Genomic DNA, 27337 nt, shown 5'->3' on the forward strand with positions numbered 1-27337 from the left:
GTGCAGCACAAGGGAAAGTCGACCAGCACCGTTGCTGTCCGAGGACCCTGGAACAGCCCGAGAGACCCTGGAACAGCCACCCCACGGACACCGTGTCACTGCCTCGCAAGGCCACTGCGTTCAGGTACGTTTGACTACATCCGGCAGAAGAAATGCAAGCCGAAGGATCAGGGCAAATAGCTGCTTGTCTAGGTTTGTTACCTAGCGATGCACTGGCAAAGCTTTTCATGAACACCCGTACTCGATCGAGTGCGTATTCATTCTGTGAATATTACTGCCAGACCGCGTACGTCACTGATGCTTTAAAGCAAGTCCGTGGCGCTGGGGTAGCACGTGTAGTGGAGGCTAAATGCAGTAATACCTCATTTTGATGTTGTTCTCTTATACGAAAGCACTTGGAGCGGATTAAAATATTTCTCGTACTATTTTGTTTATTGAGTGGACCCTGATACTGGGGAAAAGCTGCCGTGAAGCAGAGCTAGTAGTCAGCTTCCTTAGAGAAGGCGTCTTGTCCTGTATTTGAGGGCTTCCGGTACGTTTTGACAGACAGTAGCGAATGACGGGTTTCCTTTGGACCCCCCCGGGGAGCAGAAAGTTCTGCCTGGCAGGCAAAATGTTTCTTGCGGCTGGGTTGGAAGAAGCTGGCTGCTGATGCAAAGCAGTGACAATTCTGGGGAGTCAAGGGAAGTTTTTAAAAGACGGTCGTTCCCTTTTCTAGAAGGCTATGCACTTCGGTTCCTAATAGCTGTAGTAATGAAGCCAGGTAAGCGTTCGGGAGGAGCCCAAGCCACTTTTGTCTAGCGTGTATTTTGCAAGGGGGGCAGGAAAGCGCTGCGCCCTGCTCCTTGCTGCCCTCGCGTGTCTGAAAGGCGGCACTGCACGCGGGAGGGGGGGCGCGCATGCGCATTGCGTTCCGGCGCGCTCACGGCTGCCCTCGCGTGTCGACAAGGCAGCACTGCAGCCGCCGGCGGCCACCGCTGCGTACGAAGACCGTTGCGGGCAGCCGGCGCACACGTGCGCGCTGCCGGTCGCCGCGTTCGCCGCTACTCTGCGCTCTCTCGGGGACGGGTAAGCGAAGGGGCCGCGCTCGTGCCCCCTGCCCGGTGCTCACGGACCGGGAGCGCTTTTCCCGAGAGGGCTTTTCCTTCTCGGTGCTTCCTGGGGGCGCGGGGACGGGCAGTGCCGTCTCGGAGCTGCTCCGCGGCGCTCTCTCCCCGGGGCAGCCCCAGCGCCTGCTCGCTGATCCCCGCCGCTCTCTCGGGCGCGGGCAGAGCAGCCTCGGGGCGCTCGCTGCTCGGCCTGAGCGCCGGGGTGGCGCGGCGGGCTGCGGTTCGCCCGCGGGAGCCGGCCGGCTGCAGCGCGGCGCTGCGACCACGCGAGGGTGGGGCCATTGCGGGTCTGGGCTGCCTCGCGCTCCGCTCCCCCGCCCCTCGCGCTCCCCCGCCCCTCGCGCTCCCCCGCCCCTCGCGCTCCCCCGCCCCTCGCGCTCCCCCGCCCCTCGCGCTCCCCCGCCCCTCGCGCTCCCCCGCCCCTCGCGCTCCCCCGCCCCTCGCGCTGCGCTCCCCCGCCCCTCGCGCTGCGCTCCCCCGCCCCTCGCGCTGCGCTCCCCCGCCCCTCGCGCTGCGCTCCCCCGCCCCTCGCGCTGCGCTCCCCCGCCCCTCGCGCTCCCCCGCCCCTCGCGCTCCGCTCCCCCGCCCCTCGCGCTCCGCTCCCCCGCCCCTCGCGCTCCGCTCCCCCGCCCCTCGCGCTCCCCCGCCCCTCGCGCTCCGCTCCCCCGCCCCGCCCCTCCCGCGCGGTCCTGGGCGGCGCAGGCGCGGTGCGGCGACGCGAGCCCTGGGCGGCCGGCGCACGCGCGGTGCGGCGGCGGGCAAGATGGCGGCGAGCAGGGTGGGTGTTTTCGCTGGACGGCGGCGGGCGAGGGCAGAGGCGGGCTGGAGTCGAGCATGTGCCTTCGGGTGCCCGCGGGTGTCGGGCTGTGTCCTGCCAGCCGGGGCCGTCGCTGTGTGGAGGCGGCGGGGCGGGGGGGAGGGAGTCGGGCCCGGCGCCGCGCCGCGCCGCGCCGCGCCTGCGCGGCGCCGGGTCTGCCGGAGCGCGGCTCTGACTCTCTCTTTTCCGTGTGTCGCTTGCAGGGCCCCGGTTCCTCCCCAGCGCGGGCCGGGGCGTGCGCTCGCCCCTGCGGACGCAGCCTGGAGGAGTGTGTGTGGGGGGGGTGTCTGCGCGGGGATCTGGATGTCTCCAGCAGCGGCACGGCAGCCTCGTCTGAGACACGGGGTCCTTCGCAGCTCTTCTGGGATGCGGGGCCCTTGGTGAGTTCCCTGCTGCCTCCTCTGGCGTTCTCTGCGAGCTCATAGATCCCTCCACCTCCTCTGCCCCCCCCCCCCCGCCCCGCTCCCCTGTCTGGTGGGGTGGGAGACCGGTGGCTCCTCCCGCCGAGCTGAGAGCCACGTAGGGCACCCCTATGCACTCCCTACGCATCTGGGATGGCACCCCTGCCCTGAGGGCCCCGCAGAGTCCCACCCTTCCTGCAACCAGCCCCTCCAAAGCCATTAAACCACCCACAAATCCAGCCCCAACGCCCCCACAGGCCCCAAAACGCCTCCGAGCCCTGCCGCAATGTTGTCACTGACTCCAGACCTTCGCCTGCACTCTGTCCAAGGCCCCAAACATTCCTCAGACTGCTGCCAGACCCAGTCCCCGCAGCAGTGAGGCGTTCTAACAAAGATGGGGTGCGATCTGCGTCTCCGCCTCGACTCGGTCCCGCTTTAGAGAAACAGGAACTTAGAGCACTTCCTGGTGAAGAGTGTTGACGGGTGGATGCGCAGATGACAAAGAGATTTTTCTCTCTTTTCTTCTGAGCCGCCTCTGAGAAGCCTCTGTATGTGCACGATGTGGCTGATCTGGGATAATCGTGCTGTGCGCAGTGCTTAAGGAGAACATTGCCCTAAAATGGCGGGCTAAGGAATAGCCTAAAAAACCTAAAAGGCTCGGGAAAAGCTCAAGAGAACACCGATGGGCTCTGGGAAGCCCCAGTGATGCTAGCGAAAACAGCGTGGCTTTTAGGCACCTCCTCAGAGCAGCAGCAATGTCTCGCTCCAGCCTATGGGACAATGGGGACTCTTAATTACCGCCTTGAATTACCACAAGTGTTGCGAAAGCAGAAGGGACTAGGGAGCATGCAGAGCAGGTTGTGGACTATATGTCAAGTTTAAACAAGCAACAAGCCCCTCTGCAAATAGAAACAGGTTTAGCCCGAAGTAATAGACGAAGGTAGCTGTGAGTAACGTGAAGCGAAGCGGTGACGTCGGTCACCCCGAAAGCCTCGGAGAAGCGGTCTGAAAATCTGGTACCCTCGCGGCCTCGGCAGTCTTTTTGGTTTGTTTGGCAGGGCAGCCCACCAAAGGGGGACATCTCGAAGAGAAGCAGCAAGACCTGGGGATCCGGTGGTTCATTTTGGTCATCGCCTGTGAGGCCAGCGTCCGAGCGTAAGAGGAAGCTAGGAGCTGTGTCGAAAAGGTAATAGGTTTGAAAGGGAGACAGGCAAATCGAGGGCTATCGTTCTTCCACATAGTTAAAGACTGAGAGAGTTGTCCGTTAAGTGCGCGTCTACGAGGGTTTGAGAACAGTAACAGTAATACTGAAGCAGAATAAAAATAAGGTTTCGTGGAAGATGGCGTTAGGTAGGTATTAGGCGACGTGCCCGCCTGCCTAATAACCTAGCCCTAATTGCTGTGTGTAACGTTTCCAGACTGTTTACCCTGTGACGTATGGCGCAAAGTGCCGTATTAAGACCTTTCCCTTAAGGAAAAGAAGAAGAAAAAAAAAGAAAAAAAAGGGGAAAAAAGAAAACAGGGTAAAGAGAAAAAGATCATGCGTAAACCTAAGTGTTTCACTGGAAGTAAAACGCGAGTGTATCGCTTCCTTACAGAGATGGAACCAAGGACAGCAAATGCTGACGAAGAGAAGAGACGGACAAGCGTTTTCTTGTGGTTAATACCGAAGGGACGGGATGAAACAAGGAAGCCAGAATGCAGCGGCCCCTCGATATCACCAGGAACTGCTGCAGGAGGAGGCGTTCTGGCACGGGTAACTAAGGTAAGTATCGCTGATGACCATTAGCAGTCATTTCGGCCTCCCCGAGGCAGCGCTGAGGACTGAGTAAGCCGTTCCTACCCTGTGGCTGCTGTTGCCTGTATCTGCCTTAGCTTTGCTTTGGCTGTTTCTCTTTTGTTTTGTTATCGTACAGGCAGCTACGGAAAGGAATAGATGTCATCCTTACTTTTTTAGATTAATTGCCACGGCTGAAGTTGAAGAGACCAAGAAAGGTACGCACCGAAAGGGCACATCTTGAAGAGAGGCGGCTAGACCTAGCGATCCAGTTGTTCGTTTTGGTCGTCGCCTGTGAGGCCAGCGTCCGAGCGTAAGAGGAAGCTAGGAGCTGTCTCAAAAAGGTAATAGGTTTGAAAGGGAGACAGGCAAATCGAGGGCTGTCGTCCCTCCATGTAGTTAAAGACCGAGAGAATTGTCGGTTAAGCGCATGCATACGAGGGTTTGAGAACAGTAACAATAACACTGAAGCGGAATAAGAATAAGGTTTCGTGGGAGATGGCGCCTGCCTAATAACCTAACCCTAATTGCTGTATGTAATGTTTCTAAACTGTTTGCCCTGTAACGTGTGATGTAAAGTGCTGTATTAAGACCTTTCCCTTAAGGAAAAGAAGAAGAAGGAAAAAAAAAAGGGGGGGGGGGAGGAAAAGAGCACGGTAGAGAGAAAAAGAACATCTAAGTGTTTCCTTGAAAGTAAAATAGGAGTTTCTCTCTGTGTTACAGAGATGGGACCAACGAGAGCAAATGCTGACCAAGAGAAAAGCTGGACAAGCAGTTTTTTGTGATTAATACCTAAGGGACGGGATGAAGCAAGGAAGCAAAAATGCGGCGGACCCTCGATGTCGCCAGAAACGGCTGCAGGAGGAGGTGTTCTGGCACGGGTAACTAAGGTAAGCGTCGATAATGACCGTTAGTTATTTTGGCCTCCCAGAAGCAGCACTGAGGACCGAGTAAGCCGTTCCTACCCCATGGCTATCGCTAACTGTATCTGCCTTATTTTTGCTTTGGTTGTTTCTATTTTGTGTTGTTACCTCATGCGTGTACATGGAAAGGGAAAGACAGAACGAATGCTCTCTTAGATTAATTGCCACGGCTGAAGTTGAAGAGAGTAAAAAACGTGAGCAAGCTGAAGTAATAGAATCAAAGGGAGCCAAGTGAAAGCTGTCTCCCTCTGCCAGAAAAAGGGAAAGCCCGTTCCTCCTGGCGAGGAAGGAGCGCCATTAATAGCAATCCGAATAATAGGTCGCCAGCGTATAACAGAAGGTCTGTATGCGTTACGAGAAGTGCTCTGCATACATTTGTCTCCGTGCGTGTGAGTTTACGTGCCTGTGAAGCGTCATAGTTGACGAGCTGTGAGACAGCAAAGTATTATCTTGGGGGAGTGGTGGTCAAGTGACCAGAGCTACTGAAGAGGAAGGGAGTGAGAGAAGGGTCTGAAGTGTAAAACTGAGAGATCGATTTCAGGAAGGCTCGATGAGTGCGAGCCCCGGGTTAGTTACCTGGCAATGGTATTTGGGGAGACGGGAAGACAGTAGATAGGTTGAAGCCTCGTGGAATTAAGGCTCCTTCTCACCGGTTCCCGCTTAGAGCAATTGTAGGAGGATTTAGTTTCCTCCAGCAGCGTTAAGATGGCTTTGCCGGTGTCAGCAGACCATGGTGGAAAGTACTGGGAGGGAGTCAGGAAGGGAGCTGGGACGAGGAACGTGACGCTGCTTTCACTGAACTGGGAGAAGTGGCTATAAAACCTCCTGCCCTCAAATTCCCAGGACAAGGAAAGCCTTTTTCGGTAATGCTTTCCACATCTGCTGACTGCGTGGGAGCAGCACCGCTAGAAAATGGCGGTAAAGAAAAGCGGGTGCCGGTCGCCTCACCTTTACGTCCCCTTTGCGGCCGGAACAAAATTCTCCGGCTGTCAGAAAGACTGTTTAGCAGCGATCTGGGCTGTAACCGTCTTTGAGACTTTTACCTTTGATCGCGCAGGGGCCATCCAGTCTGTTCAATTCCCTCTAAAGTAGTCACGTCAGGGAAATGAAGAGACAGCGGAGTATCATCTATCCGAGTGTCGCAGTGGGCGCTGATCTTAACGAGCGGGGGCAGGGGGGCGGTTGCTGTGCAAGTGTTACAAGCAGTGGCTCTTCTTGTGCGCGTCTGAATTGACTGAGGGGCAGAGCACGGTTGCGCCAAAAACGCGGACTCAGGAGGTTTCCGAGAGGTTGATCTCTAGCGGCTACTTAGTCTGACTTCCATTTCGCGGCAAGCTCGACTGTCATCATAGCTCCCAGAACAGGGGTTAGGGGAAGCGGTACTTGTGGCTTGCGTATTCTCGTTTACCTTGCTTGAGTGTGTATATTGGATCCGCTTTTGTGCTTATAAACAACTTTGGATTCTTATGATTTTCTGCAGAGCTTTGATCTTTTTCTTTTTTTCTTTTTCTTCTTGGTTTGTTTTTTTTTTTTTTTTTTGCTTTGCTCCCTCCCTGATGGATTTTACTATGCCTCCGTCAACAAGTGCTGGCTGGCAAAGTTGCTGTGTCCCAGCGGAGACTCTTAGGCGAGACGGAGGAGTTCAGATCCGCAGCCTGCCAAAAGATCGTCGCCCGGGAGGGGTCGCTAGCCTCGAGCTATAGGCGCTGGCACGTGGGGCTCGTTGTGTCAGACGCGAAGGGGTTTTCTTTGGCTGCGGAAATTTTAGCTTGCCTTTACACCCTGTAGCGGTAGTATTTTTGTTTTGATAAACTGTGTTAATCGTAGGCGTTCAGGACCTCGGGGAACGACTGTGTGCTGCCGTGAAGAACTACAGGCTACCACCGCTCTCGGACCTTTGTAAGTTATCACGCGTCAAGAGCTTCCAGGAGAATTCAAACGCCAGCAGAAAGGTTCTCCGCCCAGTCCCGACGAGGAGGCTTCGGCCACAGGAAGGTCGGCAGCGTCCTTACCGGACTCGCGGGTAATAAGCCGCGATGCGTGGACCGGCAAAGGAGGGGGGGATAGCGACTGGTAGCCCAGAGTCTTCGGTAAGACAGGGTCTTGCTGTTGCTAGCTGGGCCACGAGGTCTGTGCGAAGCCTCGCCTGTCTGTTTGGAGCTCTGTTTTGGTCTGTTTACCTGGAATGACCAGTGAGGCCTAAAATAAGAATTTTCGTGGCTAGATGGGTAAGCTGTGACCGCACCTGTCTTTGCCTTGCTTCGCTGCCTAGCAGCAACTTGGGACGCCAGAGTAAAAACTGCCGCAGCGCTTAAGGGAGGCTCTGCATTTGCCCAGGTTAGGGAGCCATCGTTAAAGCTTTGGGGGAAGAAAGCTCTAAAAAGAGAATCTCCCAGTGACCTTGGTGGCTTGATTCACTTGCAGGATGCTGTTCTGAGGGCCAGCAACTCGAAGGGATGCAGCTCGGCCTGTTTTGTTGACTTTGGCGATGCTGTTTTGAGGAAGCATGTAAGTACAGAAGGGGTCTGGGAGGGTTTTCAAACAAGACGGGAAAGAGCAAGGAAGATTTGAGAGCGTGGAAAAACTAGGTGCTGCAGGTACTGAAGTTGTTACGGGCTGAGGGCGTTTGGCGTTGAGCATCTGAGAGGGGCTAATGCACGAGGAATGGTAAAATGCTGTGACTGAACGCGAGGTTCTTCCCCGGCCTGGGCCCGTGTGTGCACCCTCGCTCCCACAGACACCCCGGAGCCGTAGGGAAACGGGTGAGTAGGCCCACGAGCGGACTTTGGGCGCAGCGGTGCGCAGAGAGCGCTGCGGGCTCAGCCGGTGGGGTGGAGTCGGAGCATGGCGAGGGCTGTTCCAGGCTGTCGGGATCCATCCGGTTCCGCTCCCTGCCCCTCTGTCCAGCGCTCCATCCTTCTCTTCCTTTCCCCGTGGCTCTGTCCAGTGCCCCATCCCTTTGTTTAGCTACTCGTTCCTCTGCCCAGCTCCCCCATCCCTCTTGTACTCTTTCCATCTCTGTGACAATATCTGCGTCCCTCTAACTGGCTCTCTATCGCTCTATCCAGCTCTTCATCGTCCTCTTCCTCTTCCTATCCCAGTACCTGCCCGCTGTCCTTCCGTGCGGCTCCCCATCCGTCTGCCGCTCTCGTCTGCCTTTCTGCCTGTACTTCTCTTTGCCTTCCCAGCCCTCTGTCCACCCCTCCAGCCATCTCTCTCTATTTCCATCCCTCTGCTCAGCTCCTCATCCATCTATTTGCCTCCCTATCCCTCTTTTCCCCTGTTTTGTCCCATCTCTCTGTCTGAATTGCCCTCCCTCTTTTTCTCTCTCCACCTTTCTGGCCAGCTCTTCGTCGTTCTCGTCCTCTTCCCATCGCTCCTACTGGCTCCCTGTCCCTCTCTTCCCGTCCCCGTTCCTCTCTCCGGTTCTCCCCCCTTCTCTGTTGCTCCCTCGCCGTTCCTCTGGCCGCCTTGCCTTCCCCATTTTTCTCTCTTCTGCTCCCCGGTCCTCTGTGCAGCCCTCCCTCCATCTGTGTGGCCCTCTGTCCCTCTCTTTCTCTTCCTTTGTCCAGTGCCCAGACCCTGGGGCCGGCTCTCTGTCCCTCTCTTTCTTTCTCCCTCCATCCATCTGCCAAGCTCTCTGCCCCTCTTTTCTTTTGTTCTCCCCCCTGTCCCCGCGTTCAGGTGGAGGTCTGTCGTTCCTTTGCGTTTTGTCTGGTGCAGCGGGTGGCGAGAGGTGGTCGGCACTCGGCAGAGATGGTGATCGGCAGCGCCCAGAGGGTGCCGTCGGTCGGTCTGGTTCGGGTCACGTCGGACACCTCCGCAGGGACTCTGCCCGCGGAGGCGCGGGGCTGTGGCTGTGCAGCGGGGGAGCGCTAGCGGGCTAGAGATGCCATGGGGTACGCGGCAGGCAGCGAAGAGGCTCCTGGGGAAGGTGTCACGGAGGCAGAGAGCAGCAGAGGCTCCGAGACCTTGGGCGTTAGGACAGGCGCTCGCGGTAGGGCGGTCTGGAGCTGCTGCTGCTGTCTGTCCTACTCGTCAGCGCGGTCTGCAGTTACTGCCTCTTGTCTGCCTGCACGCAGCCAGGGCTGTCACGTGGTGCAGCTTGAGTTGTGATTGCGATGCTGGCATTGAGCCCACTTTTCTGTCAGGTCTGCCTTTATGCAAAGTGGTGTCTTCCCTATGTCTACAGCTCAACCCATGTTGTTGATTTAGTGCTTCCTGAGGGGATATGCTGTGCTGTCAACATGCACACCCACCCCACCCCTGCCATCGCTTCCTGATGAATGCAATCATTTACATAGCTTCTGGCTTGTTTCTTTCCTTGGAACTCCTTTCTCTTTGCTGTTCTGGTCCCTCCAAACAATTTCTGTTTCTAGCATTATTAGTGTTGGGCCCTAAACCTTCTAGACCTTCCTTCTTTGAAGTCCAGAGGTTCCAGTATTGTTTGTACTTTGAGAGTAAAGGTCCTTCACAACTCATGTCTTAAGTATGCAACTGCCTTACCTGGGATTTTTGTTTTCGCAAGTTACTGTTTCTTTCAGGAGCCAGCTACAACAGTAACTTTGCTATAGCAGAGAAATGGGGTTACATGTGTATGAGCAACAGCACCGTAGTACACAGCAAAGCCATAATCTACAGTACTGGTAGCACAAGTCAGTTTCCCATCAGCTCTGTCTCTCCAGGGTTTGGAGGTTTTGGAGGCCTTAGTTTTTATCCTGCCTTGGCTGGACGGTGCTTTCTGAGAGTGTCCATCAGAGGCAGAGTTTCCCTGCGGAGGACCATCTAGCAAAGGCTGGAGGCGGCCGGGTGCCTGAGCGAGCCTGCCTGTCCGTGAGAGCTGCTGTGACAACTTTGTGATGAAATGGAGCCAGAGAGGGTGACTGAAGCAGCACGGAGGGTCAGTCATAACTGTGGGAACAATTACGGGCCTTGGACTAGGGAGTAGTTCTAGGAGGGCCGTGCAGTTGCCCAGCCTCTAACTAACTGCTCTGGCCTCTTTGCAGGTGCTGAAGCCCAGTCGGGCAGTCGAAGGAGCCTTGTCACAGCTGGGAGCTCTGCGGAGATGCGCGGCTGGCCATGGAGAGTGAGCTCTGACTTGCAGCGTGGACACAGCTAAGTCCTGGGCTGCATCATATGTGAGCAGTGCTGGGAGGTGCGAGGTGATTGTTCCCTAGGTGGTCACTGGTGTCACTGGCTGTGGATGTTTGCCCATGGAGCTGAGAGGACCAAAAATATTAATTGTCTGACCCGGAGATGAATTAGTGCTTGCAGTGCTTCAGGTAGGTTCAGTGCAAGTGCAGCCTAGTGCAGTCCTGTGGAGTGATTCTTGCACATGCTCACATTTGAATGGTGGCTAAAACCAAGCCTCTAAACAGCAGCTGTAACGTGATTCTGGTGCATGTCTTCCCGTTCTGCTGTGCTTCTAGAGGAAGGGAAAACTTCTTAAGCTGTGGGCAAAACTCCTTGCCTTCTCTTTACTGTTTTCATGCGTATGGGTGCTTTGGTGTTTGTTGCTTAAAGCTGAGGGTTTGGAATTTTTCACTTAAGGTTTATTGTTTAGTTTGTTGTTGAGGGTCTCTCACTCCGGAGTTACAGTTTATTCCTTTCTTTTGTGGGGCTCAGTCTTTATCAGTCAGGGTTTACAGTTTGCTCGTTTAGTGATCAGGGCGCAGAATTTAAAATCCAACCTTAGCCATAAATTTTAAAGTCTCGGCAACTATTAGGGTTCCAAGACCTGCAGTTAGTGTTCAGGGCTTATGACTTACTGATAAAGGAAAAGGGCTAAATCCTTAGATAATAAACTGTAAGCCCTGAAGCCTAAGCAGCAGGCTGCAAACCCTTCTTTGGGCTTTGTAACCTTCCCCTGTACCCAGCGTTCAGCTCTGCACACCGACCTGCGCTCTGGATTTGATATGGCGCAGGCCCATCACACGGAGACTGGCAATGTGACGGGTGAGCTGAGAGCTGTGGAAGTGTCTTGCAGGGCTCTAGCCTGGGGTAGGGCAGAAGTGCAGACAGGCAAGATCAGGCATTTTCCTCTCATCTCTGAGCTGAATCCTATCCCTGAAGGAAAAAGCAGAGGAGTAGGCTGTCAGCTACTCGGACACCTGCCACATCAAGGGCAGCAGCAGGAGCTGACCTTTCCCTGATGGATGGATGGACGCTGGTGTGGTGATGACTCTTCAGGCATCACAGGTAAGGGGAAGCATGCTGACACTGAGCTCCATGGCAGACTTGCTTCCAGCTATTGTTTCTGCGCAGTAAAGCAATAAACAGTTGCTTTATTCTTTGCACTCATCTCTATGGTTCCTGCTGTAGGTTTACCTGAAGATGATGCCCAGGGGAGGAGATTACACATTGTGTCCGGGGCTGGGAGCTGGTCCCCGAGTCCCTTGTACTTTGGAGTGCCTGCGCTTCCCAGGGAACCCAGTGCTGTTGACAGAGCTGTGGGGAATTTCCCTTGCATTGCCTGGGCTCTTGGGGGTGTTTCCCATCATTGTGGGGACACCCAGGGCCCCTGCAGGGCTATGTGAGGTCCCCAGACTGCTTCTGGATTTGCTTTCAGCACTCCCCAGTGTCCCTTGTGGGTCTGGTGCCAGGGCCTGTGTGCCTGGAGTGGGGAGATGGAGTTTCCATGGGGGTGACGGGAGCCTGTAGGCACCATCCTGTCAGCTGCACTGAGCCCTGTGACATGCCTTATGACCCTTCTGGTGTGCCCTAAGCCCCTTTATTTGTATTTTGCTTTGCCCCAGAGCCCTGCATTTGCCCTCTGATGCCCTCCGGAGCCCTCAATTCACATTTTGGGTTGCCCCCAAGACCTCTGTGTGCCTTTTGTTGGGCCCTGTGGTTGTTTTGCAGCACACTGCAAAGTTCTCTGTTTAGCTTTCTCTCCTGTCCCAGAGTTTTCTGGGTGCTTCTTGGTGGTGCCCCCAGAGTCACTCTGTTTGCTCTATCGTTGCCTTTTTCTACTTTTGTTGTACCTAGAGCTCTCCATTTGTTCTCTTGTCCTCTGCATACTCTCCTTTCCCCTCTCTATACCCCAGGCCTCTCCCTTCAGCTTTCAGGAAGCTGCTCTCAGGAGTGGGGGTGCTTCTGTTGCCCTGGCAGCCCCAGTTGTCCCTGGTGGGGCTGATGGCCATTCCCTCTCCCCAGTTCCTGATGGGCTGCAGCTGCAGGCCCTGGGGCTGGGATGAATGCCAGGTGGAGCTGGGTGGCAGGACAGGCCCCAGGTGGGGCTCCATGGCTGGGACAGGTGGGACAAGCCCCAGGTGGGGCTGATGGCAAGGGCGGGCACATGCCTGGGCTGGGGCTGCATTTGGGGGAAGCTCATGCTGGGGCTGGTTCCGGACGATGGAGCTGCTGCTGAGCACTGCCGCCTGGGACCAGCACGCGGCTGCCCTGCGGAGGAGGTGAGCGGGGCTGGGGGGGTGCGCGCTCCGGGCTGCAGGTCCCTCACGTGCCAGGGGTCCTGGTGGGTGGGAGTGTCCTGGGCAGCACAGCACAACTGGGGTGCACTGGGGCCAGGGGAAACTGCACCGGGGCTAGGGAGGGTGGTGTGCCGGGGCAGTGGGGGCCGAGAATGTGGTGGGGAAGAGCAGTGCACCGGGGCCATGGAGGTGGAGGGAGGAAGGGGGTGTGCCGAGGCTGTGGTGGTATGGGGGTGCGTTGGGGTTCGGGTGGGGAGGAAGGAGGTGCGGTGGGTCTGCAGTGGTGCTGGGGGGGAAGAAGGGGGGTGCGCCAGGACGGGGGAGGGGGGAAGGCAGGTGGTCCGCTGGGGCTGTGGTGCGGTTTATTGCGCGGTCGGAGGAGCGCGGTGGGGGGGGGGGGTCTCCTATGTCCGCTGGGGACCGCGTTGGGGAGGGGGAGGAGGGATCCCAGGGGAAGCGCAGGGAGGGTCGTGGGGGGAGGCAGGGGCAGTGTTGGAGTTGACCCGTAGCTGGCCGCGGCGGTGTCGGGGGAGCCCTGGGCCGGTGCTGGGGATCGCGGGGTCGCGCTCGGGGCTCTGCGGTGGATTCTGGGGAGACAGGGAGGAAAAGGGAACGGGGGCGGGACGGAAAGGAACGGAATCTCCACAGGGTTAAACTTCACCTAGCGCTACGGCGGGGGCAGGGGGGGCCGGGGGCGCCGCTGGCATGCCGGGAGCGGTAGTCTTCCGGCACCGGGCTTCCGGGAGGCCATGTTGGTTTCCGCGGCATGCCGGGAGCGGTAGTCTTCCGGCACCGGGCTTCCGGGAGGCCATGTTGGTTTCCGCGGCATGCCGGGAGCAGTAGTCTTCCGGCACCGGGCTTCCGGGAGACCTTTTTGTTTGAACGGCATGCCGGGAGATGTAGTCTTCCCGCATTGGGCTTCTCGGACAGCATGCTGTGCCTCTCGAGGCGGCCGGAGGGGCAGTCCTTTGCCAGCGGGGTTCTCACCAGCCGGCCACGTTATGCTCTGTGGCAGGCCAGGAGCTGCAGTTCCAGGTGCTGGTGCCTTCTCAGCCCTGCAGCAGTGGCCCGCTGTGTCTGTTCCCTACTGGACATGTGCTGCTCACGCAGGAGTCCCCATAGGTCATTGGGGACAGTGGAATTTCCCTGGTACAAGGCAGGAAGCATTTTCCATCTCTGGTGTGACCAGGCAGGCTTGTCCCCAGGGGCTGGGGCTGTCCCTCTTGGAAATGGGGAATTAGGCCAAGGTGTCTCAAATGCTTGCTATAGGACAAACGGGGGGTGAATCGGCAGCAGGACAGGAAAGTACCTGTGGATGAGAAACAGCTGCTTTAGAGATCTAAGACGCGGGGGCAACTGAGAGGAGTGAAAGGAGCAGGGGAAAATGGTGATGAGGAAGGTGTGCTGTTAGAGGCAGTACAGTGCAGCAGAGAGGGAAAACTTGCTCCTATGATGAAATAAAAACTGACCTTAAGAGAGATTTGCTTTTTGCTCTTCAGGTTATGAGTACGCGTGACTTCCTGAGAACTGTTCTGAGCATGCAGTGTTGCAGGTCACGACTGCCTGGGCAGCGATCCCCAACTTGTCTGCCGAGACTACGCAACAGCTCACAGCTGCCTGTGCAATGAAAGCAAAGGCCAACTTCTCAGAGGGAAGAAGCAGGCTCCACGCAGGAAGATTATGGCAGGTGAGCTAATGCCCCAGAACCTTCAGTTTTCCTCCATGTCCCCCCCAGGACTCACCCATTTGCTCCCTAGTTCCCTCAGGACCAATCCATTTGCTTCTAGGTGTGCTCTAAGGCACTCCATTTGTTCTCTTGTCCCTTCAAAATTCTTTGCTTCTTTCTAGTTCCTGCAAGGTTATTCTGACATTTGGTGTCTGTAGGCCCTCTGGTAGCATCAAGACTCCTATGTTTGTCCTCTTGTCCTATTAAGTCCCCCCTCTTTTCCCTCTAGTCTCCTCAAAACCTCTCTGTTTGCCATTGATGCATCTCAGCGCCTTTGCTTTTCCCTCTAGTCCTCTCAGGATGCCTCTCTTTGCCCTCTGAGCCCCTTAGGGTCCATCTCCTAGCCCTTTAGCCCCATCAGAACCCCTCTGAGTGCCACACGCTCCCCTCAGGACGCCTTGGTTTGCCTTGGGGGTACCCCAGAACCCTATGCATTCATTGCACCCTTTCAGTATGCCCTACGGCCCTTCTTTTCCGTTGGCTGCACTGTAGAGTCCTCTCTATGCCCTATCCCTATGACCATTCCATGTGCCCTCTGTCCCATCAGATCCCCTTTCCTTCCGCTCCCCTTTCCTTCCAGTCCCCTTAAGGCTCCTCTGTCTTCCTTGGTTGTGCCTCACATACCTCTGTGCGTCCCCTAGTCTGCTCAAAATCCATCCCCTCCTGTCCCCTCAGAGCACCTCCTGAGGTCTTCCTTGTTAGCCAGTTCTCCTATTTTGGCTGTTTAGGCCCCTTAGGAGCCCTCTGCTCTGCTGAGCATGCCTCCTGGGGTGCTGGTATGGCCCCAGAGCTGTTCTCTGGACCCCAGTCCTCCTAGAGAACAGCTGGTCTCCTCAGAAACCTTTCATATTTCGTCCTGGTTCCCCACAGTTGGGTTTTTGGCCACCTAGTCCCCTTAAAACTCCTCATCTGCTCAGAACACCCCTACTGGGGTGCTTGCTGTGACCTGGAGCTGTCTTCTGGCCCCCCAGGCGCCTTAGACACCCTCTAGTCTCCTCGCAACCCCTCCAGATTTCTCCCTTCTTCCCCAGAGGCATTTCTGGACCATTTAGACACCCTAGCACCCCTCTAGTGCGCTCTGGACCCCTCTTTTCCACAGAATGGGGCCCACCCCAGCTCTCTTCTGGCCCCCCAGGCCCCTTAGACCCCCTCTAGTCTCCTTGCAACCCATCCAGATCTCTCCCTCCTTGCCCAGAGATGCTTCTTGACCATGTAGACACCTTAGCACCCCTCTAGTGCGCTGTGGACCCCTCTTTTCCACAGAATGGGGCCCCCAGCTCTCTTCTGGCCCCCCAGGCCCCTTAGACACCCTCTAGTCTCCTCGCAACCCCTCCAGATTTCTCCCTTCTTCCCCAGAGGCATTTCTTTAGCATGTAGACACCTTAGGGGTCCAGAGCGCAGTAGAGGGGTGCTAAGGCGTCTGCGTGTTCAAGAAATGCCTCTTGGGATGAAGGGAGCAATCTGGAGGGTTTGCGAGGAGACTAGAGGGTGTCTGAGGTGCCTGGGGGCACGAAGACAGCTTTGGGGCCCCATTCTGTGGAAAAGAGGGGTCCAGAGCGCACTAGAGGGGTGTTAAGGTGTCTACACTGTCAAGAAATGCCTCTGGGGAAGAAGGGAGAAATCTGGAGGGGTTGCGAGGAGACTACAGGGTGTCTCAGGGGTCTGGGGCATCTGAAACGAGCTGGGGGGCCCCATTCTGTGGAAAACAGGGCTCCAGAGCGCAGTAGAGGAGTACTGTTTTCCACAGAGTGGGGCCCCAGCTCTCTTCTGGTCCTCAGGCCTCTTAGACACCCTCTAGTCTCCTCGCAACCCCTCCAGATTTCTCCCTTCTTCCCCAGAGGCATTTCTTGAAAGCGTAGACACCTTAGCACCCCTCTAGTGCACTCTGGAGCCCTCTTTTCCATAGAATGGGGTCCGCCAGCTCTCTTCTGGCCCACCTGACCCCTTAGACACCCTCTAGTCTCCTTGCAACCCCTGCAGTTTTCTCCCTTCTTCCCCAGAGGCATTTCTGGACCATGTAGATGCCTTAGCACCCCTCTAGTGTGCTTTGGAGCCCTCTCTTCCACAGAATGAGGCCCCCAGATCTCTTCTGCTCCCCCAGACCCCTTAAACCCTCTCTAGTCTCCTTGGAACCTTTCCAGATTTCTCCCTTCTTCCCCAGAGGCATTTCTTGACCATGCAGATGCCTTAGCACCCCTGTAGTGCGCTCTGGCCCCCTCTTTTCCACAGAATGGGGCCCCCCAGCTTTCTTGAGGGCCCCCAGACCCCTTAGACATCCTCTAGTCTCCTCGCAATCCCTCCAGATGTCTCCCTTCTTCTGCAGAGGCATTTCTGGACCATGTAGATGGGTTAGCATTCTCTAGTGCACTGTGGAGCCCTCTTTTCCACAGAATGGGGCCCCCCAGCTCCATTCTGGGCCCGCAGTCCCCTCAGACACCCTCTAGTCTCCTTGGAACCTTTCCAGATTTCTCCCTTCTTCCCCAGAGGCATTTCTTGACAGTGTAGATGCCTTAGCACCCCTCTAGTGCATTCTGGACCCCTCTTTTCCACATAATTGGGCCCCCCAGCTCTCTTGTGGCCCACCAGACCCCTTAGACACCCTCTAGTCTCCTCGCAACCCCTCCAGATTTCTCCCGTCTTCCCCAGAGGCGTTTCCTGACAGTGTAGACGCCTTAGCACCCGTCTAGTGTGCTCTGGACTCCTCTTTTCCACAGAATGGGGCCCCCCAGCTCTCTTCTGGCCCCCCAGACCCTTTAGACACCCTTTAGTCTTCTCATAACCCCTCCAGATTTCTCCCTTCTTCCCCAGAGGCATTTCTGGACCATGTAGACACCTTAGCACCCCTCTAGTGCGCTCTGGAGCCCTCTTTTCCACAGAATGGGGCCCCCAGCTCTCTTCTGGGCCCCCAGGCCCCTTAGACATCCTCTAGTCTCCTCGCAACTCCTCCAGATTTCTCCCTTCTTCCCCAGAGGCATTTCTGGACCATGTAGACGCCTTAGCACCCCTCTAGTGCGCTCTGGAGCCCTCTTTGCCACAGAATGGGGCCCCCCAGCTGTCTTCTGGCCCCCCAGACCCCTTAGACACCCTCTAGTCTCCTCGCAACCCCTCCAGATTTCTCCCTTCTTCCCCAGAGGTATTTTTTGACCATGTAGACCCCCTAGTACTCTTCTAATGCGCTCAGGACCCCTCTTTTCCACAGAATTGGGCCCCCCAGCTCTCTTCCGGGACCCCAGCCACCGTAGACACCCTGTAGTTTCCTGGCAACCCCTCCAGATTTCTCCCTTCTTCCCCAGAGGCATTTCTGGACAGTGTAGACCCCTTAGACACCCTCTAGTCTCCTCGCAACCCCTGCAGATTTCTCCCTTCTTCCCCAGAGGCATTTCTTGACAGTGTAGACACCTTAGCACCCCTCTAGTGCAGTCTGGAGCCCTCTTTGCTACATAATGGGCCCCCCCAGCTCTCTTCTGGCCCCCCAGACCCCTTAGACACCCTCTAGTCTCCTCGCAACTCCTCCAGATTTCTCCCTTCTTCCCCAGAGGCATTTTTTCACAGCGTAGCCATCTCAGCACCCCTTCAGTGCACTCTGGACCCGTCTTTTCTACAGAATGGGGTCCCTAGCTCTCTTGGAGCCCCCAAGGTCCCTTAGACATCCTCTAGTCTCCTTGCACCACCCCCCAGATTTGTCCCTTCTTCCCCAGAGGCATTTCTTTAGCATGTAGACACCTTAGGGGTCCAGAGCGCAGTAGAGGGGTACTGTTTTCCACAGAGTGGGGCCCCAGCTCTCTTCTGGTCCTCAGGCCTCTTAGACATCCTCTAGTCTTCTCGCAACCCCTCCAGATTTCTCCCTTCTTCCCCAGAGGCATTTCTTGAAAGCGTAGACACCTTAGCACCCCTCTAGTGCACTCTGGAGCCTTCTTTTCCATAGAATGGGGTCCGCCAGCTCTCTTCTGGCCCACCTGACCCCTTAGACACCCTCTAGTCTCCTTGCAACCCCTCCAGTTTTCTCCCTTCTTCCCCAGAGGCATTTCTGGACTATGTAGATGCCTTAGCACCCCTGTAGTGTGCTCTGGAGCCCTCTCTTCCACAGAATGAGGCCCCCAGATCTCTTCTGCTCCCCCAGACCCCTTAAACCCTCTCTAGTCTCCTTGGAACCTTTCCAGATTTCTCCCTTCTTCCCCAGAGGCATTTCTTGACCATGCAGATGCCTTAGCACCCCTGTAGTGCGCTCTGGATCCCTCTCTTCCACAGAATGGGGCCCCCCAGCTCTCTTCTGGGCCCGCAGTCCCCTCAGACACGCTCTAGTCTCCTCGCAACCCCTCCAGATTTCTCCCTTCTTTCTCAGAGGCATTTCTTGACAGTGTAGATGCCTTAGCACCCCTCTAGTGCATTCTGGAGCCCTCTTTTCCACATAATGGGGCCCCCCAGCTCTCTTGTGGCCCCCCACACCCCTTAGACACCCTCTAGTGTGCTCACAATCCCTCCAGATTTCTCCCTTCTTCCCCAGAGGCATTTCTGGACCATGTAGATTGCCTAGCACCTCTCTACTGCCCTCTGGCCCCCTCTTTTCCACAGAATGGGGCCCCCCAGCTTTCTTGAGGGCCCCCAGACCCCTTAGACACACTCTAGTTTCCTCGCAATCCCTCCAGATTTCTCCCTTCTTCCCCAGAGGCATTTCTGGACCATGTAGATGGGTTAGCATTCTCTAGTGCACTCTGGAGCTCTCTTTTCCACAGAATTGGGCCACCCAGCTCTCTTGTGGCCCCCCAGGCCCCTTAGACACCCTCTAGTCTCCTCGTAACTCCTCCAGATTGCTCTCTTCTTCCCCACAGGCATTTCTGGACCATGTAGATGCCTTAGCACCCCTCTAGTGTGCTTAGGACTCCTCTTTTCCACACAGTGGGACCCCCTAGCTCTCTTGTGGCCCACCAGACCCCTTAGACACCCTCTAGTCTCCTTGCAACCCCTCCAGATTTCTCCCTTCTTCCCCAGTGGCATTTCTGGACCATGTAGACGCCTTAGCACCCCTCTAGTGTGCTAAGGACCTCTCTTTTCCACAGAATGGGGTCCCCCAGCTCTCTTCTGCTCCCCCAGACCCCTTAAACCCTCTCTAGTCTGCTCGTAACCCCTCCAGATTTCTCCCTTCTTCCCCAGAGGCATTTCTTGACAGTGCAGACACTTTAGCACCCCTTTAGTGCACTCTGGACTCCTCTTTTCTACACAATGGGGCCCCCAGCTCTCTTGGAGCCCCCCAGGCCCCTTAGACACCCTCTAGTCTCCTCGCAACCCCTCCAGATTTTTCCCTTCTTCCCCAGAGGCATTTCTGGACCATGTAGATGCCTTAGCACCCCTCTAGTGCACTCTGGATGCCTCTTTGCCACAGAATGGGGCCGTCCAGTTCTCTTCTGGTCCTCCAGGCCCCTTAGACACCCTCTAGTCTCCTCGCAACCCCTCCAGATGTCTCTCTTCTTCCCCAGAGGCATTTCTGGACCATGTAGATGCCTTAGCACCCCTCTAGTGTACTCTGGACCCCTCTTTTCCACAGAATGAGCCCCCCCAGCTCTCTTCTGGGCCCCCAGGCCCCTTAGACATTCTCTAGTCTCCTCGCAACCCCTCCAGATTTCTCCCCTCTTCTCAAGAGACATTTCTTGACCATGCTGACGCCTTAGCACCCCTCTAGTACGCTCTGGACCCCTAAGGCATCGACATGGTCAAGAAAAGTCTCTGGGGAGGAAGGGAGAAATCTGGAGGGGTTGCGAGGAGCCTGGAGGGTGTCTAATGGGGCTGGGCGGCCAGGAGAAAGCTGGGCGGGTCCACTTTTGTGGAAAAGAGGGCTCCAGAGCGCACTGGAGGGGTGCTAAGCTGTCTACACTGTCAAGAAATGCCTGTGGGGAAGAAGTGAGGAATCTGGAGGGGTTGGGTGGAGACTAGAGGGTGTCTAAGGGGGCTGGGTGGCCAGAAGAGAGCGGGGGGGCCGCATTCTGTGGAAAAAAGGGGTCCAGAGCGCACTAGAGGGGTGCTCTTTTCCACAGAGTGGGGCCTCCCAGCTGTCTTGTGGCCCCTCCCAGCTGTCTTGTGGCCCCTCACACCCCTCACACACCATCTAGTCTCCTCACACACCATCTAGTCTCCTCACACACCATCTAGTCTCCTCACACACCATCTAGTCTCCTCACACACCATCTAGTCTCCTCACAACCCCTCCAGATTTCTCCCTTCTTCCCCAGAGGCATTTCTTTACAGCGTAGACACATTAGCATCCCTCTACTGCACTCTGGACCCCTCTTTTCCACAGAATGGGGCCCCCGAGCTCTCTTTTGACCCCCCAGACCCCTTAGACACCCTCTAGTCTCCTCGCAACCCCTCCAGATTTCTCCCTTCTTCCCCAGAGGTATTTTTTGACCATGTAGACCCCCTAGTACTCTTCTAATGCGCTCAGGACCCCTCTTTTCCACAGAATTGGGCCCCCCAGCTCTCTTCCGGGACCCCAGCCACCGTAGACACCCTGTAGTTTCCTGGCAACCCCTCCAGATTTCTCCCTTCTTCCCCAGAGGCATTTCTGGACAGTGTAGACCCCTTAGACACCCTCTAGTCTCCTCGCAACCCCTGCAGATTTCTCCCTTCTTCCCCAGAGGCATTTCTTGACAGTGTAGACACCTTAGCACCCCTCTAGTGCAGTCTGGAGCCCTCTTTGCTACATAATGGGCCCCCCCAGCTCTCTTCTGGCCCCCCAGACCCCTTAGACACCCTCTAGTCTCCTCGCAACCCCTCCAGATTGCTCCCTTCTTCCCCAGAGGCATTTCTGGACTATGTAGATGCCTTAGCACCCCTGTAGTGTGCTCTGGAGCCCTCTCTTCCACAGAATGAGGCCCCCAGATCTCTTCTGCTCCCCCAGACCCCTTAAACCCTCTCTAGTCTCCTTGGAACCTTTCCAGATTTCTCCCTTCTTCCCCAGAGGCATTTCTTGACCATGCAGATGCCTTAGCACCCCTGTAGTGCGCTCTGGATCCCTCTCTTCCACAGAATGGGGCCCCCCAGCTCTCTTCTGGGCCCGCAGTCCCCTCAGACACCCTCTAGTCTCCTCGCAACCCCTCCAGATTTCTTCCTTCTTTCTCAGAGGCATTTCTTGACAGTGTAGATGCCTTAGCACCCCTCTAGTGCATTCTGGAGCCCTCTTTTCCACATAATGGGGCCCCCCAGCTCTCTTGTGGCCCCCCACACCCCTTAGACACCCTCTAGTGTGCTCACAATCCCTCCAGATTTCTCCCTTCTTCCCCAGAGGCATTTCTGGACCATGTAGATTGCCTAGCACCTCTCTACTGCCCTCTGGCCCCCTCTTTTCCACAGAATGGGGCCCCTCAGCTTTCTTGAGGGCCCCCAGACCCCTTAGACACACTCTAGTTTCCTCGCAATCCCTCCAGATTTCTCCCTTCTTCCCCAGAGGCATTTCTGGACCATGTAGATGGGTTAGCATTCTCTAGTGCACTCTGGAGCTCTCTTTTCCACAGAATTGGGCCCCCCAGCTCTCTTGTGGCCCCCCAGGCCCCTTAGACACCCTCTAGTCTCCTCGTAACTCCTCCAGATGTCTCCCTTCTTCCCCAGAGGCATTTCTTGAAAACGTAGACACCTTAGCACCCCTCTATTGCACTCTGGAGCTCTCTTTTCCACGGAATGGGGTCTGCCAGCTCTCTTCTGGCCCACCTGACCCCTTAGACACCCTCTAGTCTCTTTGCAACCCCTCTAGTTTTCTCCCTTCTTCCCCCGAGGCATTTCTGGATTATGTAGATGCCTTAGCACCCCGCTAGTGTGCTCTGGAGCCCTCTTTTCCACAGAATGAGGCCCCCCCAGATCTCTTCTGCTCCCCCGGATCCCTTAGATCCCTCTCTAGTCTCCTTGGAACCTCTCCAGATTTCTCCCTTCTTCCCCACAGGTATTTCTTGACCATGCAGACGCCTTAGCACCCCTCTAGTGCGCTCTGGATCCCTCTCTTCCACAGAATGGGTTCCCCCAGCTCTCTTCTGGGCCCGCAGTCCCCTCAGACACGCTCTAGTCTCCTCACAACCTCTCCAGATTTCTCACTTCTTCCTCAGAGGCATTTCTTGACAGTGTATATGCTTTAGCACCGCTCTAGTGCGCTCTGGATCCCTCTTTTCCACAGAATGAGGCCCCCCTGCTCTCTTCTGGGCCCGCAGTCCCCTCAGACACCCTCTAGTCTCCTCGCAACCTCTCCAGATTTCTCCCTTCTTCCTCAGAGGCATTTCTTGACAGTGTAGATGCCTTAGCACCCCTCTAGTGCGCTCCGGACCCCTCTTTTCCACAGATTTGGGCCCCCCAGCTCCATTCTGGACCCCCAGACCCCTTAGACATCCTCTTGTCTCCTCGTAACCCCTCCAGGTTTCTCCCTTCTTCCCCAGAAGCATTTCTGGACCGTGTAGATGCCTTAGCACCCCTGTAGTGTGCTCAGGACTCCTCTTTTCCACAGAATGGGTCCCCTCAGCTCTCTTCTGGGCCCGCAGTCCCCTCAGACATCCTTTAGTCTCCTCGCAACCTCTCCAGATTTCTACCCTCTTTCTCAGAGGCATTTCTTGAGAGTGTAGATGCCTTAGAACCGCTCTAGTGCGCTCTGGTGTCTTCTTTTCCACAGAATGGCCCCCCCAAGCTGTCTTCTGGCCCCTCAGGCCCCTTAGACACCCTCTAGTCTCCTCGCATCCCCTCCAGATTTCTCCCTTCTTCCCCAGAGGCATTTCTTGACAGTGTAGATGACTTAGCACCCATTTAGTGCGCTCTGGAGCCCTCTTTTCCACAGAATGGGGCCCCCAGCTCTCTTCTGGGCCCCCAGCCACCTTAGACACCCTCTAGTCTCCTCGTAATCCCTCCAGATTTCTCCCTTCTTCCCCAGAGGCATTTCTGGACAGTGTAGACACCTTAGCACCCGTCTAGTGTGCTCTGGACCCCATTTTGCCACAGAATGGGGCCCCCCAGCTCTCTTGTGGCCCCCTAGACCCCTTAGACATCCTCTAGTCTTCTCATAACCCCTCCAGATTTCTCCCTTCTTCCCCAGAGGCATTTTTTGAGAGTGTAGACATCCTAGTACCCTTCTAGTGCGCTCTGGAGCCCTCTTTTCCACAGAATGTGGTCCCCAAGGTCTCTTCTGCTCCCCCAGTCCCCTTTAGAAACCCTCTAGTCTCCTCGCAACCCCTCCAGATTTCTCCCTTCTTCCTCAGAGGCATTTCTGGACCATGTAGATGGTTTAGCACCCCTCTAGTGCACTCTGGACCCCTCTTTTCCACACAATGGGGTCCGCCAGCTCTCTTCTGGACCCCCAGATCCCTTAGATATTCTCTAATCTCCTGCCAACCCTTCCAGTTTTCTTCTTTTTTTCCCCAGAGGCATTTCTTGATAGCGTAGATGCCTTAGCACCTCTCTAGTGTACTCTGGAGCCCTCTTTTCCACAGAATTGCGCCCCCCAGCTCTCTTGTGGCACCCCAGACCCCTTAGATACCCTCTAGTCTCCTCGCAACCCCTCCAGATTTCTGCCTTCTTCCCCAGAGGCATTTTTTCACAGCGTAGGCATCTCAGCACCCCTTTAGTGCACTCTGGACTCGTCTTTTCTACAGAATGGGGTCCCTAGCTCTCTTGGAGCCCCCAAGGTCCCTTAGACATCCTCTAGTCTCCTTGCACCACCCCCCAGATTTGTCCCTTCTTCCCCTAGAGGCATTTCTTTAGCATGTAGACACCTTAGGGGTCCAGAGCACAGTAGAGGGGTGCTAAGGCGTCTGCATGTTCAAGAAATGCCTCTTGGGATGAAGGGAGCAATCTGGAGGGTTTGCGAGGAGACTAGAGGGTGTCTGAGGTGCCTGGGGGCACGAAGACAGCTTTGGGGCCCCATTCTGTGGAAAAGAGGGGTCCAGAGCGCACTAGAGGGGTGTTAAGGTGTCTACACTGTCAAGAAATGCCTCTGGGGAAGAAGGGAGAAATCTGGAGGGGTTGCGAGGAGACTACAGGGTGTCTCAGGGGTCTGGGGCATCTGAAACGAGCTGGGGGGCCCCATTCTGTGGAAAACAGGGCTCCAGAGCGCAGTAGAGGGGTACTGTTTTCCACAGAGTGGGGCCCCAGCTCTCTTCTGGTCCTCAGGCCTCTTAGACATCCTCTAGTCTTCTCGCAACCCCTCCAGATTTCTCCCTTCTTCCCCAGAGGCATTTCTTGAAAGCGTAGACACCTTAGCACCCCTCTAGTGCACTCTGGAGCCCTCTTTTCCATAGAATGGGGTCCGCCAGCTCTCTTCTGGCCCCCCAGACCCCTTAGACACCCTCTAGTCTCCTTGCAACCCCTCCAGTTTTCTCCCTTCTTCTCCAGAGGCATTTCTGGACTATGTAGATGCCTTAGCACCCCTGTAGTGTGCTCTGGAGCCCTCTCTTCCACAGAATGAGGCCCCCAGATCTCTTCTGCTCCCCCAGACCCCTTAAACCCTCTCTAGTCTCCTTGGAACCTTTCCAGATTTCTCCCTTCTTCCCCAGAGGCATTTCTTGACCATGCAGATGCCTTAGCACCCCTGTAGTGCGCTCTGGATCCCTCTCTTCCACAGAATGGGGCCCCCCAGCTCTCTTCTGGGCCCGCAGTCCCCTCAGACACCCTCTAGTCTCCTCGCAACCCCTCCAGATTTCTCCCTTCTTTCTCAGAGGCATTTCTTGACAGTGTAGATGCCTTAGCACCCCTCTAGTGCATTCTGGAGCCCTCTTTTCCACATAATGGGGCCCCCCAGCTCTCTTGTGGCCCCCCACACCCCTTAGACACCCTCTAGTGTGCTCACAATCCCTCCAGATTTCTCCCTTCTTCCCCAGAGGCATTTCTGGACCATGTAGATTGCCTAGCACCTCTCTACTGCCCTCTGGCCCCCTCTTTTCCACAGAATGGGGCCCCCCAGCTTTCTTGAGGGCCCCCAGACCCCTTAGACACCCTCTAGTCTCCTCGTAATCCCTCCAGATTTCTCCCTTCTTCCCCAGAGGCATTTCTGGACAGTGTAGACACCTTAGCACCCCTCTAGTGTGCTCTGGACCCCATTTTGCCACAGAATGGGGCCCCCCAGCTCTCTTGTGGCCCCCTAGACCCCTTAGACATCCTCTAGTCTTCTCATAACCCCTCCAGATTTCTCCCTTCTTCCCCAGAGGCATTTTTTGAGAGTGTAGACATCCTAGTACCCTTCTAGTGCGCTCTGGAGCCCTCTTTTCCACAGAATGTGGTCCCCAAGGTCTCTTCTGCTCCCCCAGTCCCCTTTAGAAACCCTCTAGTCTCCTCGCAACCCCTCCAGATTTCTCCCTTCTTCCTCAGAGGCATTTCTGGACCATGTAGATGGTTTAGCACTCCTCTAGTGTACTCTGGACCCCTCTTTTCCACAGAACAGGGCCCCCCAGCTCTCTTGTGGCCCCCCAGGCCCCTTAGACACCCTCTAGTCTCCTCGCATCCCCTCCAGATTTCTCCCTTCTTCCCCAGAGGTATTTCTGGACCATGTAGATTGTCTAGCACCTCTCTACTGCCCTCTGGCCCCCTCTTTTCCACAGAATGGGGCCCCCCAGCTTTCTTGAGGGCCCCCAGACCCCTTAGACACACTCTAGTTTCCTCGCAATCCCTCCAGATTTCTCCCTTCTTCCCCAGAGGCATTTCTGGACCATGTAGATGGGTTAGCATTCTCTAGTGCACTCTGGAGCTCTCTTTTCCACAGAATTGGGCCACCCAGCTCTCTTGTGGCCCCCCAGGCCCCTTAGACACCCTCTAGTCTCCTCGTAACTCCTCCAGATTGCTCTCTTCTTCCCCAGAGGCATTTCTGGACCATGTAGATGCCTTAGCACCCCTCTAGTGTGCTTAGGACTCCTCTTTTCCACACAGTGGGACCCCCTAGCTCTCTTGTGGCCCACCAGACCCCTTAGACACCCTCTAGTCTCCTTGCAACCCCTCCAGATTTCTCCCTTCTTCCCCAGAGGCATTTCTGGACCACGTTGATGCCTTAGCACCCCTCTAGTGTGCTAAGGACCTCTCTTTTCCACAGAATGAGGCCCCCCCAGATCTCTTCTGCTCCCCCAGACCCCTTAAACCCTCTCTAGTCTGCTCGTAACCCCTCCAGATTTCTCCCTTCTTCCCCAGAGGCATTTCTTGACAGTGCAGACACTTTAGCACCCCTTTAGTGCACTCTGGACTCCTCTTTTCTACAGAATGGGGCCCCCAGCTCTCTTGGAGCCCCCCAGGCCCCTTAGACATCCTCTAGTCTCCTCGCAACTCCTCTAGATTTCTCCCTTCTTCCCCAGAGGCATTTCTGGACCATGTAGACGCCTTAGCACCCCTCTAGTGCGCTCTGGAGCCCTCTTTGCCACAGAATGGGGCCCCCCAGCTGTCTTCTGGCCCCCCAGACCCCTTAGACACCCTCTAGTCTCCTCGCAACCCCTCCAGATTTCTCCCCTCTTCTCAAGAGACATTTCTTGACCATGCCGACGCCTTAGCACCCCTCTAGTACGCTCTGGACCCCTAAGGCATCGACATGGTCAAGAAAAGTCTTTGGGGAGGAAGGGAGAAATCTGGAGGGGTTGCGAGGAGCCTGGAGGGTGTCTAATGGGGCTGGGCGGCCAGGAGAAAGCTGGGCGGGTCCACTTTTGTGGAAAAGAGGGCTCCAGAGCGCACTAGAGGGGTGCTAAGCTGTCTACACTGTCAAGAAATGCCTGTGGGGAAGAAGTGAGGAATCTGGAGGGGTTGCGAGGAGACTAGAGGGTGTCTAAGGGGGCTGGGTGGCCAGAAGAGAGCGGGGGGGCCGCATTCTGTGGAAAAAAGGGGTCCAGAGCGCACTAGAGGGGTGCTCTTTTCCACAGAGTGGGGCCTCCCAGCTGTCTTGTGGCCCCTCAGACCCCTCACACACCATCTAGTCTCCTCACAACCCCTCCAGATTTCTCCCTTCTTCCCCAGAGGCATTTCTTTACAGCGTAGACACATTAGCATCCCTCTACTGCACTCTGGACCCCTCTTTTCCACAGAATGGGGCCCCCGAGCTCTCTTTTGACCCCCCAGACCCCTTAGACACCCTCTAGTCTCCTCGCAACCCCTCCAGATTTCTCCCTTCTTCCCCAGAGGTATTTTTTGACCATGTAGACCCCCTAGTACTCTTCTAATGCGCT

At 56.1% G+C, this 27337-nt stretch overlaps 1 long non-coding RNA gene across 2 annotated transcripts; it reads left to right on the forward strand.

Moving 5' to 3' along the window:
* Nucleotides 1–2449: 2449 nt before the first annotated feature.
* LOC135330712 (uncharacterized) lies at nt 2450–10310 on the forward strand. Of its 2 annotated transcripts, none has more exons than XR_010392757.1 (7): nt 2450–3513; nt 3926–4092; nt 4244–4448; nt 4828–4994; nt 6855–6926; nt 7452–7535; nt 10034–10310. It is a non-coding gene; the product is annotated as an uncharacterized LOC135330712 (long non-coding RNA). The 2 variants fall into 2 exon arrangements; XR_010392756.1 differs by having other exon boundaries at nt 2459–3513; nt 4285–4448.
* Nucleotides 10311–27337: the final 17027 nt, after the last annotated feature.

The sequence above is a fragment of the Dromaius novaehollandiae genome, chromosome 23 (assembly GCF_036370855.1).
Source record: "Dromaius novaehollandiae isolate bDroNov1 chromosome 23, bDroNov1.hap1, whole genome shotgun sequence".
Taxonomy (NCBI): domain Eukaryota; kingdom Metazoa; phylum Chordata; class Aves; order Casuariiformes; family Dromaiidae; genus Dromaius; species Dromaius novaehollandiae.